This window comes from Rana temporaria, chromosome 2 (assembly GCF_905171775.1).
Source record: "Rana temporaria chromosome 2, aRanTem1.1, whole genome shotgun sequence".
Lineage (NCBI taxonomy): Eukaryota > Metazoa > Chordata > Amphibia > Anura > Ranidae > Rana > Rana temporaria.
Window position 1 is genome coordinate 107,399,075 of NC_053490.1, and position 25,513 is coordinate 107,424,587.

The 25,513-nt window shown below is 43.9% G+C and overlaps 1 long non-coding RNA gene across 1 annotated transcript in view; it reads left to right on the plus strand.

Moving 5' to 3' along the window:
• Positions 1–17,197: 17,197 nt before the first annotated feature.
• Positions 17,198–25,513, plus strand: part of LOC120928544 — a 37,665-nt gene continuing 29,349 nt past the window's right edge. The window contains exon 1 of the long non-coding RNA XR_005747217.1: positions 17,198–17,628. This is a non-coding gene — a long non-coding RNA (uncharacterized LOC120928544). The remainder of the gene's footprint in view (positions 17,629–25,513) is intronic.

The following is a 25,513-nucleotide window of genomic DNA, read 5'->3' on the forward strand; positions in this document are numbered from 1 at the left end:
CGGTCCTCTTCTCCTTCGTCCTCCGTTGCGGTGTCTTCTGGTAAATGGGGCGCGCTGCCTTCTGGGAGTCGCGCATGCGCAGTAGGAAACGCAGTAGGAAACGGGCAGGCTTCACTGCCCTAGTCTGGATGGATGCGCCGGACCGAGCGATCGCAGTCGGGGGCCCATCATCGTGGGCGCCTAGGACAGGTAAGTGGGGGGACCCCCCGTTTTACTTACCTGAGCCAGTTCACCTGCTTTGTGTATCCATGCCGTCCTCTGATCCACAGAGTCTCGGCGTTGATTGAATAGATTGAAAGCAGCACAGCCATTGGCTCACGCTGCTGTCAATCAAATCCAATGACACGGGCACCGGGGGCGGGGCCGAGTCTTACACTCGGCGGCTATGGACGCCGACTTTATGACACTGGGGGGCTTTGACGAAATATCAGGGGTGCTGCCTATTATTTATTATTCTTGGGTGTTTCTTAGGGAAACCCAATCTATGGTTTCAGAACCTTTATTTATGTAATTAACCCCTATGCAATGATGTTGTGAATTGGGTGTCCATTACCTTACCTTTTGTTTTACTAGTGTAAATGCACTAGCAGATTTAGATGCACTGGAATAACAAATTTAACTCCAGCTACTACCTCCTAAGCAGTTACATCAATATATATATATATATATATATTTTCTTTTGGGATAAAGATATTACATATTGAATAAAAGATGACCATTGTAAGCACCTTTGTCAGTGTTAAATGGCTTGTCTCAACCCTCTAACTGCCACTTTGTCTGGACAGCTTGGCCTGTTAAAGTGGTAGTAAACTGCAAAAAAAAATTCCTGCACATTAATGTCATAATGCATTGCATACTAGCACATTATGAAAGACTTACCTGAAAAACAAAGCCCTCCAGCAGCGCGCTGTCATCGCTGACAGAGAATCCATCTTCACCCAGTCTTTCTTCAGGGTTCGCGGTCAGACTCTGTTTGAGTTTAAATACGCTTACATCAGATAACATATGTGGCCAACAGTTTTAAAAATTATATTGCTCAATAAAGCCTTACATTATAATGTCACAATGGCAATAATTTAGTACTTCCATAGCCAAGGCTATAAAAAGTATAACAGTAGCTAATAGATAAGAATAATAATATTAAATCAGTTTATTTGGAATCTGCAAACAATATATATTTTGATTTACAATCAGCTAGAATTGAAAAGCAACAAAGTACATTCAAAGATGGGGAGCAGAAAAGATAGTTTAGAACAGATGTGAAAATATAGCCTGGGGTCATATAATAAACTCCCACAAAGAACAGGACGATGACATAAAAAAAGGGCCAATCAGGGCATGCCAGGAGGATATGACGTCTGAGGCCCCTTACACACGACCGGATCTATCCGCTGAAACTGGTCCGACGGACCAGTTTCAGCGGACAGATCCGGTCGTGTGTAGGCCCGACCGGACAATTGTCCTGCGGATCGGACAGTTTCCAGCGGACAAAAATTTCTTAGCATGCTAAGAAATCTGTCCGCTGGAAATCTGTCCGTCGGACATGTTCGGTCGTCTGTACAGACTCACCGGACACGTCCGACCGACCGCCATCCCTCGCATGCGTCGTACTGATTCGACGCATGCGTGGAAGCATTGAACTTCCAGGGCCACGCACGTCGCCGCGGCCACGTCGCGTCGCCGCGTTTGTTTTCCGCGGGGATTTTGGTCTGATGGTGTGTACAGCCATCAGACCAAAATCCGGCAGCGGACATGTCCGATGGAAACGGTCCGGCGGACCGTTTTCATCGGATAATCCGTCCGTGTGTACGAGGCCTGAGGGTAAAATAGGCAATATGACAAATAAGATCTCAAGGCAAACACACAAAATGTCACATGAAAAGTAAATACATAGTTCTCTGTTTTGTCTTTTTGGCTTTGGATGCGATATATGTACAAATCTGTTCCATGTTTTTATCCTGTAGAAGGAATTGTAGTCTTCTTCAATACAGTCTATATAAAAATGCAAGATTAAGGGCCAGTTCACACCACAAGCAGTCCAGTGCGCTTTTTTTTCTGCATCAAAGTAGGTTATATGGTTTCCAATGGCATAGTTCACACCATTGCTTGTAGTTCCAGTGCGTTCCAGGAAAAAAGTAGAACATGCTGTATTTTTCCTACACTGGACTGTACTGAAACGGTTTAAAACGCATTAAAAACACACTGGAACGCAGCTTAACGCACTGGAACGCACATGTCCTTATTTAACCACTTGCCGACCTGCAGGGCCGATCCTAGGCAGGGTGCACAGGGTGCTTTGCACCCAGGTGCCTGCACAGGTGGGGGTGCCAAAGTGGCAGAGTGCTCGCCTCCCTCCTTCTCTCCTTGTTTGTGTTTGTCCAGAACTAGTGTTCTGAGCATAGGTGTGTGTCCGTCCAGAACTGATGTGTCTCTGACCATCTCTTGTACTATGTCTGCAGTCTCTGACCATCTACTTTACCATGTCTGTAGTCTCTGACCGTCTCCTGTACTATGTCTGTAGTCTCTGACCATCTCCTTTACCATGTCTGTAGTCTCTGACCGTCTCTAGTACTATGTCTGCAGTCTCTGACCATCTCCTGTATCATGTCTGTAGTATGTCTGGCGGCTCTTTCTAACAGACTCTCTAACAGAAGCCCTTTCTGTGTCCATCAGAGAGGCCCCCTCTAGGTCCCAATAAAGTTCTCTGCTTCTCTTCCTGTATTTTGTTTATTGTTAAGAGATCATGTAAGGATTAGGGATGAGCTTCGTGTTCGAGTCAAACTCATGTTCGCCTGTTCGTCGTATTAAGAAAGTTCTGGGGTGTCACGGCCCATAATTCACTGCGGCATCGCAGTGCATTGCTGGCTGATGATTGGCCAAGCATGCACTATGACCCACATGCTTGGCCAATCACAGCTTGCAAAAAACAAAGAGCCATAATTGGCCAAAGCCAGGGTGGCTTTGGCCAATTATGGCTCAGGGGGTTTAGTACACGCCCCACACTATAAAAGGCCGCCTGCAGGTCTGCCTTGTGTAGTGTGTTGCGGCGGTGGTTAAAGGTAGAGACAGAAAGAGAGAATGCCATTTTTTGTAGGTAGATAGAGCAGGCAGGCAGGCTAGTCAGTTAAAGTTACAGTGTGTAGAGGATATATATGCATCCCAGGTGTTGTATATATATTTATACACTGTATAGTTTAGCTAGATCCGCTCTTCCTAATTTACTGACAGGCAGGCAGGTGATTGTGCTAGCTGCAGTATTCTCACGTTGTTTACTGCCTGTGTCCTCTGCAGTGTGCACCTAAAGCTACGTGGTGTGTACTGCCTGTGTCCTCTGCAGTGTGCACCTAAAGCTACGTGGTGTGTACTGCCTGTGTCCTCTGCAGTGTGCACCTAAAGCTACGTGGTGTGTACTGCCTGTGTCCTCTGCAGTGTGCACCTAAAACTACGTGGTGTGTACTGCCTGTGTCCTCTGCAGTGTGCACCTAAAGCTATGTGGTGTGTACTGCCTGTGTCCTCTGCAGTGTGCACCTAAAGCTACGTGGTGTGTGTACTGCCTGTGTCCTCTGCAGTGTGCACCTAAAGCTACGTGGTGTGTACTGCCTGTGTCCTCTGCCGTGTGCACCTAAAGCTACGTGTTGTGTACTGCCTGTGTCCTCTGCAGTGTGCACCTAAAGCTACGTGGTGTGTGTACTTCCTGTGTCCTCTGCAGTGTGCACCTAAAGCTACGTGGTGTGTGTACTGCCTGTGTCCTCTGCAGTGTGCACCTAAAGCTACGTGGTGTGTACTGCCTGTGTCCTCTGCAGTGTGCACCTAAAACTACGTGGTGTGTACTGCCTGTGTCCTCTGCAGTGTGCACCTAAAGCTATGTGGTGTGTACTGCCTGTGTCCTCTGCAGTGTGCACCTAAAGCTACGTGGTGTGTGTACTGCCTGTGTCCTCTGCAGTGTGCACCTAAAGCTACGTGGTGTGTACTGCCTGTGTCCTCTGCCGTGTGCACCTAAAGCTACGTGTTGTGTACTGCCTGTGTCCTCTGCAGTGTGCACCTAAAGCTACGTGGTGTGTGTACTTCCTGTGTCCTCTGCAGTGTGCACCTAAAGCTACGTGGTGTGTGTACTGCCCGTGTCCTCTGCAGTGTGCACCTAAAGCTACGTGGTGTGTGCACTGCCCGTGTCCTCTGCAGTGTGCACCTAAAGCTGAGTGTCCAACTGCAGAGTTCATGAGCATCATTGGTAGTTTCAAAACATCTGGAGTGCCAAGGTTTGCCATCACTGCCCTAGGCAAAACCTCATTTTGCCACCCCCCCATTGGCTTCACCCCTGACTCCATCACCTTTGCCCTGCCCATGTGAGAGGAGTTGGTATTGGCTCTGCTTCCTCTGGTGCTGGCTCCAGTGCTACGCTGCACCTCTAATTACACTTACCGGTCGGACAGAGCAGCTGCCTGAGACTGAGTTAGTTACATACTGCAGCCTGCAGACGCGGAGGGAAACCCGCGGCCAGGCACCCCTAGGCAGCAGTGCACCCTAGACGGCTGCCTGGCTTGCCTAGTTGTAGCACCGGCCTTGGTTGGCTCACTAAAGCCTCATACACACGATCGGATTTTCTGCGGACAAAGCGTAGGACTTTTGTTCAAAGGGCGTTGCCCAGGAACTTGTATTGCATACAAACAGCAAAGAATTGTCGGGCAGCAAACACAAAACTTTGTGGTTTTTCAGCTCTTTAGCACCACCCTTTGGGCAACTTCTGATAATGTTGTGTTATGGTGAGCATTGCTTCTGGGCAGGCATGTTTGTACTTTGGAGTTTTGCCCAACAGACTTGTGTACACATGATTGGATAATCCGACAACACACATTTGTCGGCAGACAATTTTAAAGCGTCCTATCCCACATTTGTTGGCGGAAAATCCGACAACAATTGTCTGATGGAGCATTCAAACGGTCGGATTTTCCGACAACAGCCTGTCATCACACAATTCCCGTCGGATAATCCGATCGTGTGTAAGAGGCTTAAAGTGGTAGTATACTCTGTACTACCACTTTCACTTACAGGTAAGCCTATAATAAGGCTTACCTGTAATGCCCCATACACACTATCAGTTTTCCTGATGGTTTTCTCTTCAGGTTTACCAAAACCATCTAATATGAGGTCAAACCTTAAGCGTTTCAATTTGAATGCAATCAGGCAGGTCCTTGTACTACATGGTTTTGGTAAACCTGAAGAGAAAACCAGCAGGAAAACTGATAGTGTGTATGGGGCTTAAGGCTCCATGCACACTGAAGCTGATAAACTGCAGTTTATTGGCGTTTTTGGCTTTTTTTTTTTTAAAGCCCATAAACTGAACTCTATGTTAGCCTATGTGCCCATGCACACCTGGGCGTTTTTTAGTGTTAATGAGCTTTGGAGTTTATTGGCTTTTTTCTGAACGCCCGAAATTTGCGTTCAAAGTGCCGTTTTTTTGCGGAAAAAAACGCTCAAAAACGCTCAAAAACGCCCGTGCCAGCTTTTTTTGCGTTTTTTAATCCATTGAAAAAAAAAAGTAAAAAAAAAAAAAGCTACTCTGAAAAACGCTGATTAACCACCCTGGCGGTATTCCTGAGTCTGACTCGGGGTTAGATTTTTGTGCTAGGATCGGTAACCCCGAGTCAGACTCGGGCTCGCCTCGCTGGATCCACAGACTGTGTTTTCTTACCTTGTCCCTGGATCCAGCGATGTCACCGCGCTGTGTGAGCGAGCGGGACCTCGTTCGATTCACACAGTGTCCTCCTGTGTCGCCGATCTCTGTTCCCTGTGACGTTACGACGCACGGGAGCGGAGAACGGTGCCAAATTCAAAAACGTAAACAAACACATTACATACAGTATACTGTAATCTTATAGATTACAGTACTGTATGTAAAAAATACACACCCCCCCTTGTCCCTAGTGGTCTGCCCAGTGCCCTACATGTACTTTTATATAATAAAAACCTTTCTTTCTCCCTGCAAACTGTAGATTGTCCATAGCAACCAAAAGTGTCCCTTTATGTCAAAAATGGTTTTAGAGCAGCTAGAAAACAGCGATAATAAATTATAATCACTTACAGAATTGTGCGATAGCGATTTGTGGGGAAATTCGTCATAAACAAATAAAAGTAATGACAGCGACAATTCTGCAACTGAGCAAATTTCAGTGATTTTGAGTTGATTACATTATTGAATCATTTTTATTATAATTATATTATTTTTTCTTATAATTATTTATAATTATTTATTATATTATAATTTTGTTTTTAAAAAAATGTCATACCCGGGATGCCTACTAGACTCTTGTTTGGTCAGATTTAAGTAAGTTATTCCTAAGAATTACAGGCCTACAGTATAAAACGCCAAATTTCCTTGCAAATAATGGTACCGCTTTCAGCACCTTTTTTCTGAAAGAATCATACCGCCAGGGAGGTTAAAGCTATTGCAAAAACGCTTAAAAACGTTGAAAGGCTCCCTGCAAAGCTACTGGCGTTTTTTTATCGCTTTTATCAGCTTCAGTGTGCATGGAGCCTTAGTATAAAGAATATCTCCTCCACTTGACCCTCCCCTCTAGATTGTAAGCTCTAACGAGCAGGGCCCTCTGATCCTTCCTGTATTAAATTGTATTGTAACTGTAATGTCTTCCCTGATGTTGTAAAGCGCTGTGTAAACTGTTGGCGCTATATAAATCCTGTATAATAATAATACTAATAATTATGGCGTTTGCTTTACAGGTATGAGAAAAAAAAACAGCAGCGGCTTTACTACCGCTTTAACAGAAGTTAGGAGAACACCGGATTTCTGGCGGATCAGCAAGTATTTTATTTTTTTTGGTATTTGGAGCATTTGTAAAGAGATACAACATGGAGAAATATGAATGTAATGCAGATATGTACTAAATATATTCCTTTTTTTTATTTTTGCCTAGACATACACTTTCTGAACTCTTGTATACTTGTTTAAGGGCAATGCTGATCAGTCAACATCCCAAATCACTTAATGCTGACTAAAAAGCTCTGTGTTACCCTTAGCTGGCAGCAAATCACACAATGGAAAAACAATATCACATCCTCACATGTTACCCAACATTTTATTGAACATTCTTCTACTTAATTACAGTGCTGGTATGGTCATAGGTTATATATATATTCATTAGTAATTCCTATTTATTTTTAATTGCAAAGGATCAAAAAGCCTCTGGAGCACTCTGAGCTATGAGGATAAATATTTTTCAGGCTCGTAACATTGACACTTTCCCGCTAGAGCTGCCTCCCAGCCTTAGAAAGTTGTTACTCTGCAGATAACATGAACGCCTCGCACACAGCGCTTTGTCATTTAATCTCCCATCGAGGGAGACAGGAGCTGGATGACATTTTGATCCTGGAGTGAAAGCTGGCATTTCAAAGTGCTGAAGCCCTGATTTGTACTTTAATTCCGCTGTACTGTTCTAACAAAGTAAAATCGTTTTCTTCTGTCCATGCCTTAGGTTCCCTTAGTAGGCCTAGTGTGAGAACATGGGGAAATGTCCGGCAGTTTTACTAATACATACAGTATACAGTATGACAACCTACTTATTAAACTCTCACATAAGCTTTAATATCTTACTGGAATTTTAAAAGTCATTTTCTTTTTTAAAGGGGTGTTCCAGTCATTTTTAATGTTTATTAAAAGTCAGCAGCTACAAAAAGTGTAGCTGCTGGCTCTTAATAAACATACACTCACCTGCTCCACGTTCCAGCGACGCGCCGGCCGGGGCTCCGCTCCTCTACCCCCCTCTCCAGCCAGCGTCTTCATTCCAAGTGTGGGCACCCGGCCGTGACAGCTTTCGGCTTCACGGCCGGGCACCCACTGCGCATGCGCGAGCGTCACTGCGCCATTCAATTGGACAGACGATCGCCTGGGACCTGTCACGTGTTCCAGGCGATCGCCTACAGGGAGGGGCTGCAGAAAGGCGATTAGACTATTCGCCTTAGCAGCCCCTTCGCCGGAAGGAGGGAGTGCGACAGGAAGTCCCACTCCTCCTGAAGCCCCCACTCCCCGCCCAAAAAAATTACATGCCAAATGTGGCATGTAAGGGGGCGAGGAGTGGATTAAGCGGAAGTTCCACTTTTGGGTGAAACTCCGCTTTAAAGAGGAAATAGACTCCCTTTATCAACATTGCCTAGGTATAGTCTATTTACACATTTTAAACTTTTTTTGTTGTACTGCTTCAGTTGCTTCCTTGTTTCTAGCCTAGGCCAAATGATGTCATACATCTCTGGAGTGTTCATGGGCATTTTTTGTCTCTTTCATTTAGAGGAGGGAAGAAAAAGCTTTCTAAGCTAAGCACACCCTGCATGCCTGAGCTTAAAGTGGATGTAAACCCCAATATATATATTTTTTTATGCTGTCATAATGCAGAGTATAAGATTTTCTATCATCTGTGCCCAATCTTGCCACAAACAGTTAATCCAGCTCTGAGCAATATTCTTTTATTTTTTCAGTAAGATAAACGAACAAACAGGAGAAAACTTTTGTCCGTTCTTCCCCCTTGCTGTGAGTGACAGGTTATTAACATATCTCATGCTCTAACCTGAGACAGGCATTTGTTTTTAATTCCCACCCCCACTCCTTTTCTGAAGTCATTTCTGGATTTTGACTGGATGTTAGTGATCATAGCAGAATTCATTGTAAAAAAAAAACAGTAGAAAATGCATGATGACAATTGAAGTGTAGAGGTGGGCGGGGAGTCTACTGACATCACGACTCCACCCACAGAGCTCCAGACAACAGACCCACCCACAGAATCTGCAGTTTTTCAGTTCTTATAACAGACAGAGGGGAGACAATTGACAGGTAAGGATACATGCAGGAGGCATTTATATCCTTATAGATCAGCACTATGGCAGTAGTTTGGAAAGGATGAGAGTGGCTTTACATCCACTTTAACCACTTCCCGCCCGGTCAATAACAGATTGACGTCCAGGAAGTGGTTCTGAAATTCTGACAGGACGTGGGGGCGCGCAGCGCGGCGATCGGTTATGCAGGGTGTCAGTCTGACACCCTGCATCTCCGATCTCGGTAAAGAGCCTCCAGCGGAAGCTCTTTACCACGTGATCAGCCGTGTCCAATCACGGCTGATCACGATGTAAACAGGAAGAGCCGTTGATGGCTCTTCCTCACTCGCGTCTGACAGACGCAAGTAGAGGAGAGCCGATCGGCGGCTCTCCTGACAGGGGGGGTTCGCGCTGATTGTTTATCATCGCAGCCCCCCCTCGCATGCCCACACTGGACCACCAGGGAAGGGCAGAAAAAAAAGGGCAATAAAAAAAATAAAAAAAGGGCAGTAATAAAAATAAAAAAAAGGGCAGTCAAAAAAATATAGAATAGATGCCAATCAGTGCCCACAAATGGGCACTGACTGGCAACATGGACCCCTCAGTGATCATCAGTGCTACCCCTCAGTGTCAATCAGTGCCACCCCACAGTGTCCATCAGTGCCACCCCATCAGTGCCGCCCTCGATGACTGACAGGCGTCTCAGCCAATCAGGTTACCGGTAGCCAGAATAGGCCAATTTGATTGGCTGAGACGCCTGTCAGTCTTATCCAAGGAGCGCATCCCTAGTGCGTTTCTTGTATAAGCTTCCGGGACCCGAGGGCTGTACTCGGAAAAGCCTATCAGAGCCAACCAGCTGCCGTTATTCAGATGGCCGAACATGAGCGCCGACCATCTGAATAGAACAGCAGCAGCGGCGATAATAACATAGATTCGTGCAATGCATGAATCTATGTTATTAGACTCAGTGGCGGTGAGAGCCAGAGGGGGCGGTGCTCCAGCGCCCTCTATGGACGAACCGCCACTGACTACAAGTGCAAACTACAAGTGTAAATTGCACTTGAAATTTCACTGAAAGTGCACTTGGAAGTTCGTGTAAATCTGAGGGGAAGATCTGAAATGAGGGGAAGCTCTGCTGATTTTATCATCCAATCATGTGCAAGCTAAACTGCTGTTTATTTTCCTTGCATGTCCCCCTCGGATCTACAGCGACTGAACTTCCAAGTCCACTTTTAGTGTATTTGCCTTTTGTAAATAACCCCACTAGTGTCCCTGTGATATGTATGCTTGGGGGAATCTGAAAAATCCAGCAATGGATTGTGATGGCTTTTTCATGGGGAAGGTCTTCTCACTCAGTGACTTTGTTCTGTGTTCATAGAGTATTTTATGAGTCGCAATTTTCTTTCTCCAACAACTTCTAACTGAGAAATAACTAAAGCCTCGTACACACGATCGGTCCATCCGATGAGAACGGACCGATGGACCGTTTTCATAGGTTAACCGATGAAGCTGACTGATGGTCCGTCACGCCTACACACCATCGGTTAAAAAAACGATCGCGTCAGAACGCGGTCACGTAAATCACGTACGACGGCACTATAAAGGGGAAGTTCAAATCCAATGGCGCCATCCTTGGGGCTGCTTTAGCTGATTTTGTGTTAGTAAAAGACGATTCGCGCTTTTCTGTCTGTTACAGCGTGATGATTGTGCCATCTCCATAACGAACACTAGTTTTACAAGAACGAGCGCTCCCGTCCCCTAATTTAGTCTAAACATGCGTGGATTTTTAACCAATGGTCGTGCCTACTAACGATCCTTTTTTTTCTATCGGTTAGGAATCCATCGGTTAAATTTAAAACAAGTTGTCTTTTTTTTTTTTTTTCGATGGTTAACTAACCGATGGCGCCTACACACGATCGGTTTGGACCGATGAAAACGGTCCATCAGACCATACTCATCGGTTTAACCAATCGTGTGTACGCGGCCTAAGGGTTCTTTCACACCATGCATGAAAACTGTACAGATTTCACTTGCAGAGACACAAGTTTACATCAGGCCTCGTACACACGACCGAAGGAACTCGACGGGCAGACAGTACAGTTACAATACAGTTTAATCCAGATATATAAAATTTTATATTATCAGTGCCCTTCAGTGCAGACTCACCAGTGCCCATCAGTGCAGCCTCCCAAGCCCATCAGTGCAGATCAGTGTCGCCCATCAGTGCAACTTATCAGTGCCCATCAGCTCAGCCTCACCAGTGTCCATCAGTGAGGGCTCATCAGTGCAGCCTCATCCATGCACGTCAGTGCCGCCTATCAGTGCCCATCAGTGTAACTTATCAGTGCAGGCTTATCAATGCCCATCAGTGCAGCCTCATCCATGCACGTCAGTGCAGCCTATCAGTGCCCATCAGTGTAACTTATCAGTGCCCATCAGCTCAGCCTCACCAGTGTACATCAGTGCAGGCTCATCAGTGCCCATCAGTGCAGCCTCATCCATGCACGTCAGTGCCGCCTATCAGTGCCCATTAGTGCAACCTCATCAGCACACATCAGTGAAGAAGAAAAATTACTTATTTGCAAAATTTTATGACAGAAACTAAGAAAACATTTTATTTTTCAACATTTTCTGTCTTTTTTCATTAGTTTAGCAAAAAATAAAAAAGTGTAATTTGGGTAAAATTATGCATGACTGCGCAATTGTGATTCAAAGTGCGACAATGCTGAATGCTGACAACTGGCCTTGGCAGAAAGGGGGTGAAAGTGCCCAGTATTGAAGTGGTTAAATTATAGCCACAATAAAATATAAACACAAATTTTGTAAACTGTAATAGCTGGATTCAGGTACATTGCCGCATCTTTGCGGTGGCGTAGCGTATCGTATTTACACGCCGTAAGTTAGCTAGGCAAGTACTGTATTCACAAAGTACTTGCCTGCTAAGTTACAGCGGCGTAGCGTAAATGGGGCCGGCGTAAGCGCGCCTAATTCAAATTAGGCTGAGGGGGCGTGTTTTATGTTAATGAGGGGTGACCTGACGTGATTGACGTTTTTTACGAACGGCGCATGCGCCGTCCGTGTACATATCCCAGTGTGAATTGCGGCAAAGTACGCCGCAAGGACGTATTGGTTTCGACGTGAACGTAAATTACGTCCAGCCCTATTCACGGACGACTTGCGCAAACAACGTAAAATTTTCAAATTTCGACAGGGGAACGACGGCCATACTTAACATTACTAGTCCAGCTATTTGATGGAATAACTTTACTCCTGAAAATGCCTTACGTAAACGGCGTATCTTTACTGCGACGGGCGCACGTACGTTTGTGAATAGGCTTATCTAGTGATTTACATATTCTACGCGGAACGCAATGGAAGCGCCAATTAGCGGCCAGCCTAAATATTGCACCCTAAGGTATCTTAGATAGGTTTAAGTGTATCTCAGTTTGAGAATACACTTAAACTTAGGTCGGCGCAGATTCCGAGTTAGATCGGCGTATCTACTGATACGCAGGCCTAACTCTCTCTGAATCCACCTATCTAACTTCGTCTGTATTTATACACCTACTCCATGATCAATCAAAGTACTGACAGCGCTCCCTTCCCTGATTATAGTAACACCAGCACAGCGACTCAAAGTGCATTTCAGAGACTTCTTACTTGGCCATTTTCTGACGGATGTCTCAGCTCTGCTTTTTCAGGTATTTATGAAGCGTAGAAAATTAGACCTGCAAAGCTAAGAAGCTGATCACAAAATCTGAGAAGTGAAGTTGGAAGATTTGATAAACTTAATAGAGAATTTAGAGAAGAACCTACAGAATATAGAAGAGGAAAAGCAGAGAATTCATAGAGTGGTTATGACACAACGTTTAGAATTCCATTGTGCCTCCACATGTTGGTGATTCAGGAATCTGGTGGACACATGAATTTGGGGGAAGCACTATGACCTATGAATGGAGGATCTGTAGACAAGCCCACTCTATTCATAGATCAGGCTGTAGTATGGCTTCTATAAAATGAAGCAGCTTTGCGGAAAGGCGGGGCATAGTTGGGCACTCTTTTTTTTTATGTCACATGGTAGAGAATAAGATTTCCTATCATCTGTGCCCAGTCTTGCCACACAGAGTTAATCCAGCTCTGAGCAATCCTCTTTTATTGTTCAGTAAAAATGACCAGACTTCCAGATAAAAACCTGTCTAAATAAAAAGTCCTTTCCATCCCCTTGCTTCGACTGACATACATTACCTCTCACAATGAACTGTGGATCACCCCCATATTATGATAAACATCCAGGAATGTGCATGTGTCCAAGCTAGTGCACGAGATATGTAAAAATCCTGTCACTCGAAGCAAGGGGACGGAAAGGACTTTTTATTTAGACAGGTTTTTATCTGGAAGTCTGTTAATTTTCACTGAACAATAAAAGAGGATTGCTCTGAGCTGGATTAACTCTGTGTGGCAAGACTGGGCACAGATGATAGGAAATCTTATTCTCTACATTGTGACATAAAAAAAAATGTTTTGGGTTTACATCCACTTTAAGCTGCACCAAAAGATTGAAGATTACAGCAGCAGGGGTGGGGTGGGGGGGCATTGAAGGACGGAAACTTTCTACCAAACTAGAAGACAGAAGCACAGGGGACACATCTCACTGAAGGTAAGTAATGTCCCTTGTGCTTATTTTGTCATTTATTTTGTATGTAAACTTGTGTTTTAATGGCTTGGAAGGTACCGTATTTATCGGCGTATATCGCACACTTTTTCCCCTTAAAATAAGGGGAAAATCGTGGGGGTGCGCGATATACGCCGATAGCCGCTTCCCGCGCTCAGTTTGAAATACTGCGCCGACATATACCGAGTGCAGTACACTCGGGTATATTCGGCTAGGCTCGGCTTCGCTCGTGCTCACGCATAAACGTCACAGAGCGTGAGCGCGAGCGAAGCCGAGCCTTGCCGAATGTACCCGAGTGTACTGCACTCGGTATATGTCGGCGGAGGCGTTCGAACTGAGCGCGGGAAGCGGGGATTCGACTTAAGGCGCACGCTGGAGAAGCCAGGAGGACACCACCGAGGCCGCAGACGGATGCCGGACCGGACGATGGACGCTGGGAAGACACCACAACTGTAAGTAATAAAATCATATAACATTTTTTTTTACAGGAATTTCGGGGGCAACTTTAGGGGTGCGCGGTATACGCGGGAGCGCGCTATACCGCGATAAATACGGTAAATTGTATATTACAGCACTTTACAAAATTCTCCCTCAGTCTGTCACTAATGCCTCGTACACACGATCAGAATTTCTGATAGAAAAAGTCAGACAGACTTTTTCCATTGGAATTTCTGACCGTGTGTATGCCCATCTGACTTTTCCCATCGGATATTCTGAGGAATTCCGTCAGAGTTTACATAGAGAACATGTTCTCTTTTCCTCCGATGGAATTCCTTAGAAATTCCGACGTGTGTTTGGTCGGGTTAAAGCCTGATCGTGTGTACAGGGCATAAGGCAGGCTTTACACTGACATGCTGTGGTTAGTCGCAGACTCGCAGCGCAGATGTGTGTGTGGTTTTAGCCATGGTCCCATTGACAGGTTGCCTGTTTTTGCAATGTTTTATGTTAGCGTACCAAAAGTCCCTCATGCTGCATCTTTGGTGCGCGTTCAGATAACGTAACTAAAATACACGGCTTAATTAAAGTCAATGGGACCATGGCTAAAACTGCGGGGAAAACACACATAAAACACACACACAGGCTGTGCTGTGGCCAAACCCAGCCTTAGGGGGACAGACTGAGGGACAGTTTTTTTGTAAAGTGTTGTAACCTACAATAACCCCGTACCTTAAGGGTCAGTTCACACCACATGCAGCCCAGTGTGGAAAATAGGTTTATATGGTTTCCAATGGCACAGTTCACACCAGTGCAGTAAGTTCCAGAACGTTCCAGTTCCGGAAAAAAAGTAGAATATGCTGCATTTTTTCTGCACTGGACTGGACTGAAATGCGGTAAAACGCATCAAAAACGCACTGGAATGCACTGAAATGCATTTAAAACACACCAGACCCCAGTACAGTGGTGAAAGAAAATTGGAAAAATTAAGAAAAAAAGTATGTGGAATGCATCCAAAAATGCATCATAAATGCACCAAACGCGTCAAAAACGCATCCGAATCAATTTTGACTTCAAAACTGGAATTACCATTTAAATCACTGCCATTTTTTTAAGCCACATAATTGTATAACAAATTATATACTTTGAATGGTAAATCTACATGCCTAGATGATTTCATAGTTTATTAAAAGGGACAGCACTGTTTGATTAGACCAGAAGACTGCTTTGGCACTACTCCATTGAAAAAATGCATCAAACACACATATTTGTTTTTGGTGCATCTTCTGGTTGCCTGACTCCCAGCATGCACCTCTAAAACATGGACATGTGACTCAAAAAAATGGATAGAGGGCCAGTTCACACCCCAAAAACTCACTTTTGGTGCATTTTTGCTTACAGATCACACCACAAAAACGCACTACTTTATCGATGTTTTTTTTTTTCACTGCGTTCCAACATGTTTTTTCCCCCTCTTGTTTTTTTTCTTTTTTTCCTAAGATATCTTGGATTTTTTTCTTTCATGTGATGCGTTCCAGTGCGGTTTTGATGTATTCCAGTACATTCCAGTGCATTTCACGTATGCTGTGTCCCAGCACAGTTCTGTGCAAAAAAAATAATGCTGCATGTTATACTTTTTTATAAAAAAAATTTGCACTGAAACTCATATGAAAAAAAAAAGTAGAACATGCAGCATTTTTTTTTGCACATAACTGTGGTGGAACACATTGTCCATGTGTTTTTCATGCAGGGAAAATGAACTTGGCTGCATCTGGTGTGAACCATCCCTGAAAACGCAGCTGCTTCACGTTTTTCACCTATTTTCTATTCATTTAGATCGAGAGCTGCGCTTTTGGCGTGGTTTTGAAAAACGCATAAAAAAAATGCAGCAATCAGGACTTTAAAAAACACAACTGACCGATGTGAGGCATTTCACAGGATTTAAAGGGATGCATTTTTCATGCATTTTTCTTCCTCTTTTTTTTTTAAAATGGAAACACTGATGAATTGTCCTAAGACAATCCCTGGGCTCCCATCATTGTATTTATTGGTGATGGTTGGGATTTGTCATGTAAGGAATATTATTGAGGGGGGTCCTGGGCTACTATAATTGTATTTATTGGGGATGGTTGGGATTTATCATATAAAGAATATTATTATGATTATATTGGGAATATTATTGAAGGGATCCTGGACTCCCATCATTGTATTTATTGGGGATGGTTGGGGTTTGTCATATAAGGAATACTATTGATGATTATATAGGGATATTATTGAAGGGATCCTGGACTCCCATCATTGTATTTATTGGGGATGGTTGGGATTTATCACATAAAGAATATTATTATGATTATATTGGGAATATTATTGAAGGGGGTCCTGCACTCCCATCATTGTATTTATTGGGGATGTTTGGGATTTGTCATGTAAGGAATATTATTATGATTATATTGGGAATATTATTGAAGGGGGTCCTGCACTCCCATCATTGTATTTATTGGGGATGGTTGGGATGTGTCATATAAGGAATATTATTATGATTATAATAGGAATATTGGTGAGGGGGTCCTGGGCTCCAATTTTTGTATTTATTGGTGATGGTTTTGATTTGTCATGTAAGGATTTAATATTATGATTATATTAAGAATATTATTGAGGGGGTCCTGTTATCATTGTATTTATTGGTGATATTAGGGATCTCTCATGTAAGGAATATTATTGAAGGGGTCCTGTGCTCCCATCATTGTATTTATTGGGGATGGTTGGAGTTTATCATGTAAGGATTATTATTATGATTATATTAGGTATATTATTGAAGGGGTCCTGGGCTCCTATCATTGTATTTATTGGTGATATTTGGGATCTCTCATGTAAGGAATATTATTATGATTGTATTAGGAATATTATTGAAGGGGTCCTGTTGCTCCCATCATTGTATTTATTGGTGATATTTGGGATCTCTCATGTAAGGAATATTATTATGATTATATAAGGAATATTGGGGAGGGGGTCCTGTTATCATTGTATTTATTGGTGATATTTGAGATCTCTCATGTAAGAATATTATTGAGGGGGTCCTGTTACTCCCATCATTGTATTTATTGGTGATATTTGGGATCTCTCATGTAAGGAATATTATTGATGACAGCAGCCCGGGCTCCCCATTGTTGACGTTCTATAAATAGAAGCCAGCGGTGTTTCCTCTACTTATCGCTTATAATAGACTTCCAGAGTGCGCGTGTTCTCCCTCCATCCCCCCTGGCTATTGGCCAGCTCCGGGTCACGTGTGTGGCTGGCAGTAGCTCGGGTTTCAGCAGTGCTGTGGTCTGGCTGCCCGGCGGCTCCGGGGCGGACTTGTGCCATATCGCTGTGTGTGATGACCGGGGTGGGCAGCAGGAGAATCGGGACAACTCTGCGGATGGGGGCGCACAGGGATCTCATATATTGGAGGAATACAGAACTTACTGCATCCGATCAATGACCTTTATACATCGGATTCCCAGCACAAGATCTACATCGCCTCCATGTATGGGGTGAGGACACCTTCCTGGGCGATCTGCGACTTGGACTTCACATTTAGGACGCAGCAATATCAGGCTGATGGGGGCTGAGAGCAAAACTTGGAAGGGAAGTTCCGTCTGGTACTTAGGAGTGTGCCCATCCAGGGAGGGCACCAAAGTTTATTGGAGGAAACAGAAAATCAGGTAAACATGACTTCTTCTTATAGATTGATCTAATCATCACTGAGATGTATCATCATCATCATCATTGTTATTATTATCATCACTATTAATAATAATAATAATAGTAATACTACTACTAATAATAATAATACAATTAGTATTTATTATGATTATATACTAATAATATTATTATTATACAGGATTTACATAGAAATAACAGTAGTTATAATAATAATAATAATAATAATAATATTTATGATAATGATATAATATTATTATATAGGATTCCTATAACAGTTTGCACAGAGCTTTACAATATAAAGGGACAGTACAGTTGGGCTGGCCATACACATTACATTTTCACATAAATCCAATCACTTGAGTGATTTGGCCAATCACTTGGCCACCTACGGCTGTCAGAATACCCAAATACTGGCTGTATACGATGCAATGCAGGTGCTGAGTGCATGAGAATTTCCTGCCCAGCTACTTTGGCGATAAGAAAAATCAACTTTTGTGAAGCCGGGTGATGCCAACAGGGCCAACCATATGACAAATGTTGGCTGAAGGGTTTTTTGCCTTCCTCTGGATCAACTGTGGGTATAGACAGGGACGTCTTAATGAGAGGGCACACCTGGGCACTGCCCAGGGGCCCCAACTGCATGGGGGCCCCCTGCACTTTCCCCAAAGCAGCTGGTCCTTGAGCCCACGCTTCCCCGAAATTGGGGGCCCCATGATGACACTGAGAGTGATAGATACAAAGGGGAGGCAGTCTGCCTCCTACCTACTTGATGTCTGTTTACCTGCACTGTCATCATTTTAGGGGCCCCAGAGCATTACTTTTCCAGGGGCCCATTATGCTATTAAGACAGCCCTGGGTATAGAATTGGGTATATATGGGATTGTACGATATTTTTTATTTTATTCATTTTTAGGGTTGAACTAGATGGACTTGTGTCGTTTTTCAACCTGACTAACGTAATGTAACTATGAATTTGCTACAATGCAGTCTATGTATGGGCCAGCTTTACAATACAATTCAAGAGGATTGGGTTAGGAGGGCCCTGCCCGCTGGAGTTTACAATCTAAAAGGGAGGGGCAAGTTATACAAAAGGTAATAACTAAATGGAGAAAGTACAGTTTCAGGCAGGTATTGATGAAATACTATGACATTTATCGTGTACAGATCAATGATACAATGTAGCGACCAGCCAGCTTTTATTCTGACTATGGTGAACTTTTGAAGCAGAATTGTGATTGGTTCCATGGCTCAGCACAAATAATGACACTTATGTCTTAATAAACTAAACCCCAGTGGGTTTGATTAAAGAGCTATATGTGACGTTGCCTTCAGCAATGCTCTTTTATAAGAGGTCATTTAGAGAAATAGTGCATTTTGCGCTGCTCATAACTGCCAACATTCCCATTGAAATCGCAAAAAGAATGGTGGTGCATTTTGTGTTCTGCCTACTACAACTTGTATGCTACCTAATAAGTGTTTCTTTTGAAATGATGGGGCGCAAAACTGGGGACACTCCTGCCGAAAGTGGCACGAAGGGTGACTTTAAGGCTAGTCATCAAATGCTAAGGCAGTGGACTCCAAAGTGTGGTTTGGGGGCCAGATATGGCCCTTTGCTTACCCTTATCTGACCCATAGAGCTCTATTCCACAAACTGACACCAATAATAGAGCGCCATTCCCTCTAAAGACACCATCTATGGGGCACTATTCCACAAACTGGCACCATTCCCTCTATAGACACCATCAATGGGGCACTATTCCACAAACTGACACCAATAATGGAGCACCAATCCCTGTATAGACACCATCTATGGGGCACTATTCCACAAACTGACACCAATAATGGAGTACCATTCCCTCTATAGACACCATCTATGGGGCACTATTCCACAAACCGACACCAATAATGGAGCACCATTCCCTCTAAAGACACCACCAATGGGGCACTATTCCACAAAATGACACCAATAATGGAGTACCATTCTCTCTATAGACACCATCTATGGGGCACTATTCCACAAACCGACACCAATAATGGAGCACCATTCCCTCTAAAGACACCACCAATGGGGCACTATTCCACAAAATGACACCAATAATGGAGTACCATTCCCTCTATAGACACCATCTATGGGGCACTATTACACAAACTGACACCAGTAATGGAGCACCATTCCCTCTATAGACACCATCTATGGGGCACTATTCCACAAACTGACACCAATAATGGAGCACCATTCCCTCTATAGACACCATCTATGGGGCACTATTCCACAAACTGGCACCATTCCCTCTATAGACACTATCTATGGGGCACTATTCCACAAACTGACACCAATAATAGAGCGCCATTCCCTCTATAGACACCATCAATGGGGCACTATTCATATCGTTTACATCAACAATGGGGAACTATTTCTCACCATTGAAACCAATGATGGGGCACTGATGCCGTGGCATTTTCTACTCTCACTGGCCCCAATCCAGCCCCCCAAAAGCCTGAAGGACAGTAAACTGGCCCTTTGCTTGGAAATTATGGAAACCCCTGTGCTAGGGGAATCTACTGATCAATCAGTAGTTTCCCTCATCCATGATGTTTAGGGGAATCCCCCCTTTTCGGCTATTTTAATAGCGACTGCATCTGATTGGTTGCGATCACTGGTAGGGCGAGCTGATTTTTAAATTGAAGTTTGTCGTGCCGGGTGGTGCCATCAAGGTCACTCACTTTTCGACTTTCAGCCAATTCAGCAGGAACTGGCCTAAATTCAAGTCATATAGGGCCGGCATAATTTTACTTGCACTATTGTGTGTGCAGTTCTAGTGCTTGGAATGGTACTGAGCATGCGCGCTACGTTTTTACACAGACGCACATTTGTGGCCTGGTTATTTTAAGGAAAAGCGTGTATTTTTGCATCTCACTACACTAAAATAAACGGAAATGCTTTAACACGACCACACTAGGCACGTAAAGCATGTAAATGATCAGAATAGACCCATCAATGCTTTTACAAACAACGTCAGCATGCTTCCACTTGCTCCGGAAAACCACTCTGGTTTGAACAAGTCCTGATAGCTTTGAATGGATGAAATATGAGCAGTGGTTGGTTGCTACGCACCCTATCGTTGATGCATGCTATCTTTTATTTTTAGACACGCTTTATGTACCCATTATGAAGATGATACAGGAGCAACTAATATTGCTATCCAATATTTATATGGTGCCAACAGTTTGCACATCGTTTACAAAATAAAGAGAGTACAGTTATAATACCAGGCTCTGCTTCTGAAAGCTTACAATCTAAATGCATCTATTGATGTATTAGGCGCATACTGTGAGCACAAGTGTAAATAAAGTCTAGGCGGTGAGCGCAGCAGTTCCACTATTAAAGATTATACACACTTTGCCCGCTTTACCGTGTGTCTCTGATAAAAGCTAACCTTGTTCCAGATACGATTACATTGGGAATGGAAAAATTAGATTAGTGTGATAATGGCATTTCCTTCTCCCTTTATGGCAGTAATGATGTTCAGCTCCATGTGTTAGATTTCTTTGTAGACAACAGCTTTAAATGAAAGCCTAGAAAGCATATGGAGGTTTAACTCTCTGAGTGTCAGGAGATGAGCTGCACTGCTAGGACTGCTGCATGGTATTACAGTGGAGGTTCACCCGGAAATGTACATTTTTAACATTAGATTGAGGCTCATTTTGTCAAGGGGAATCGGGTGTTTTTTTAAAAACGAAGCAGTACTTACTGTTTTAGAGATAGATCTTCTCCGCCGCTTCCGGGTATGGGCTGCGGGACTGGGCGTTCCTATTTGATTGTCGGTGCGCAGGCGCCGTATAGAGCCGCACCGACGTTAGGCTTCTTTCGGCTACTCGTGACGCGATGGATGCGACCGTCGGAAGACTGTCAATCAAATAGGAACGCCCAGTCCCGAAGACCATACCCGGAAGCGGCGGAGAAGATCGCTCTCTAAAACGGTAAGTTCTGCTTCGATTTTAACCGTTTAAGCCCCGGACCAATATGCTGCCTAAAGACCCAAGGGTTTTTTACAGTTCGGGACTGCGTCACTTTAACAGACAATTGCGCGGTCGTGCGACTTGGTACCAAACAAAATTGGCGTCCTTTTTTCCCCACAAATAGAGCTTTCTTTTGGTGGTATTTGATCACCTCTGCGGTTTTTATTTTTTGCGCTATAAACAAAAATAGAGCGACAATTTTGAAAAAAATTCAATATTTTTTACTTTTTGCTATAATAAATATCCCCCAAAAACATATATAAAAAAAAAAATGTTCCTCAGTTTAGGCCGATACGTATTCTTCTAACTATTTTTGGTAAAAAAAAATCGCAATAATCGTTTATCGGTTAGTTTGCGCAAAATTTATAGCGTTTACAAAATAGGGGATAGTTTTAATGCATTTTTATTTTTTTAATTTTTTTTACTACTAATGGCGGCGATCAGCGATTTTTTTTTCATGACTGCAACATTATGGCGGACACTTCGGACAATTTTGACACATTTTTGGGACCATTGTCATTTTCACAGCAAAAAATGCATTTAAATTGCATTCTTTATTGTGAAAATGACAGTTGCAGTTTGGGAGTTAACCACAGGGGGCGCTGTAAAATTTAGGGTTCACTTTGTGTGTGTTTACAACTGTAGGGGGTGTGGCTGTAGGACTGACATCATCGATCGAGTCTCCCTAATAAAAGGGATCACTCAATCGATGCGCCGCCATAGTGAAGCACGGGGAAGCCGTGTTTACATATGGCTCTCCCCGTTCTTCAGCTCCAGGGAGCGATCGCGACGGGGCGGCTATAAACGAATAGCCGCGCCGTCGTCCCGGATCGCTCCCCGAGGCTTACCGACCGCCGCATGTACGGGGGGGGGGGTCCCGATCGGGCCCCCGACCCACGTCAAGCAGAGGACGTACAGGTACGTGCATGTGCCTGTCCGTGCCATTCTGCTGACGTATATTTACATGAGGCGGTCCTTAAGTGGTTAAAAAAAAACACCCGATTCCCCTTGACAAAATGAGCATGAATCTAATGTTAACATTTTTTTTTTTAGGGTAAACTCCCGCTTTAATGCATGTCAGTGACATTGTCAGAGTGTCAGCCTCTGGACACTAGACATCAAGAGGGGTCTGTAGAGTGTTTGGGTTGGGGAAAGTTTGTTTGTATGCTGATAATCCTCCCCAGCAGGGTGTACTTTGCTAATCCCATGTAATCGTTTGTAAAGATGCTCTTTGTAAACTCTGGAGCTGTTAGTTAAAGCAGAGGATTACAAGATATCATTAGCTGCATTTCACATGCTAATTCTCCCGGCTGGTCTGGTCCACACAATGGGAGAGGGATAAGTGTTGCTGTGATCAGTAGCCACTTCTGTTAATTGATGCTAAGTACTTTTGAGAAGAGTCACTTCTGTTCTCTCTATATAAACTGTATCATGTTCTATAATTATATACTGTATAATATCTACAGCAGGGATCCTCAAACTACAGCCCTCCAGCTGTTGCGGAACTACACATCCCATGAGGCATTGTAAAACTGACATTCACAGATATGAGTAGGCATGATGGGAATTGTAGTTCCTGAACAACTGGAGGGCCGTAGTTTGAAGACCCCCGATCTACAGTATATTTACTATTTGTGAATTTTCAAGAAGTGGAAGTCCATGCAAAAACGAATATTCCTGCATCTATAGACACCAGCGATCTAACAACCTCTATCCCTGTAAAAAAAATTACTATACATACTTTTTTCGAGCTGATCCGACCGGATCCCACGCTTCGCTGTCAGTGGCGGATTCCCTGTGTGGGCGGGTGCAGAGAACACAGATGACAATGGAATCCTCATAGTAAGTCTATGGGTGACATCACTTCCCATTCCTTTCTTAGCCGTTGTCGGCCACGTCCTTTGCAGAGCTTCCGCCGCTGGAGATCGAGTCAGATCGGATTTAAAAAAGTTTGTATATTTATTTTTTCTTTACAGGGCTAGATAGGTTAGTGTGATGAAAAAAAACAACGTTATTGAAAACGTCATTTAAAATGACCGTGTGTGGGGAAAACGTTGTTTTATGTCTTCTGAAAAACGACAAAAAAAAAATTCGAACATGCTCAAATTTTTTGTGTCGTTTTTCAAAACGTCGTTTTTTGTTTCCCAAAAAATTACAGTGTGAGGGCAAAACGACGTTTTTAAACCCGCGCATGCTCAGAAGCTAGTTATGAAGGGAGCTTCAATGGAAAAGAGTGGTGAACGTAACCTCGCTTTGCTAGAGCATTTTGGAAAAACGATGGTGTGTAGGCAACGTCGTTTTTGAAAATGAAGTTTCAAAAACGTCGTTTTATTTCATGATTTTAAACGTCGTTTTTTTTTTCATCACAAAAAACGACCGTCTGTACGCGGCATTAGATCGGCGGTGTCTATAGATGCAGGGGTGTTAGTTTTTGCATGGACTTCCACTTTGAGTTCTTTACCAGATTAAAGTGGATGTAAACCCTAATGCCGCGTACACACGATCATTTTTCGGGTTGTAAAAAATTATGTTTTTTTAATGTCATTAAAAACGACCGTGTGTGGGCTCCAGAGCATTTTTCGGGGTCTGAAAAACGGGCAATTTTTTTTTTCGAACATGCTCTATTTTTTTAACGACGTTTTTAACGTTGCCGTTTTTCAGGTTGTAAAAAATGGTTGTGTGCTAACGACGTGAAAAATCAGCGCATGCTCAGAAGCAAGTTATGAGACGGGAGCGCGCGTTCTGGTAAAACTACCGTTCGTAATGGAGTATGCACATTCATCACGCTGTAACAGACAGAAAAGCGCAAATCGTCTTTTACTAACACAAAATCAGCTAAAAGCAGCCCAAAGGGTGGCGTCATCCGCATGGAACTTCCCCTTTATAGTGCCGTCGTATGTGTTGTACGTCACCGCGCTTTGCTAGAGCATTTTTGTTTTCACGATCGTGTGTAGGCAAGGCCGTTTTAATGATCAAGTTGAAAAAAAACGTTGTTTTTTCTAGAGTCTGAAAAACTTTTTACAACCCGAAAAATGATTGTGTAAGCAGCATTACGGACCACTTTGACCTACATGTAAGCCTAGATTAAGGCCTTAGGCCTTGTACACACGGCCGAGTTTCTCGGCAAAAACCAGCAAGAAGCTTGCTGGGTTTTTTTTTTTTGCCGAGGAAACCAGTCGTGAGTACACTTTTCGACGAGGAAACCGACGAGGATCTCGTCGGGCCAAAAAGAGAACATGTTCTCTATTTCCTTGACGGCAATGGGAAAATTTGTCTCGCCGAGATCCTCGGCGGCTTCACAAAGAACTCGACGAGCAAAACGATGTGTTTTGACCGTCGAGTTTCTCGGCCGTGTGTACGGGGCCTGACTGTATGTCCAAGAACTATCTTCTTAAAGCGGATGTGCCATTAAAAAAAAATATTAAAAGCCAGCAGCTACAAATACTGCAGCTGCTGACTTTTAATATAAGGACACTTACCTGTCCTGGAGTCCAGCGCTGTCCGCAGCAGAGGATGAGCGATCGCTCGTCTCTCTGCTGCTCCCCCCGCCATCCTCAGTGAGGGAACCAGGAAGTGAAGCGCTCCCGCTTTACTACCCGGTTGGCTCACACGCTGTGTGCTGGGAGCCGAGGGTTCCCAGCACACAACGGGGGACAGACGGGAAGTCGGGAAAAACCCGTCTTTTGCCCGAGACGTGTGGCCGGAAGTGGGTGCAAATATCTGTCTTTAGACAGGTATCTGCACCCCCCTCCCCCCTGAAAGGTGTCAAATGTGACACCGGAGGGGGGGCGGGTTCCGATCAGCGCGAGTTCCACTTTAGGGTGGAGCTCCGCTTTAACCTACACGGTTAAGGAGATATTTCCA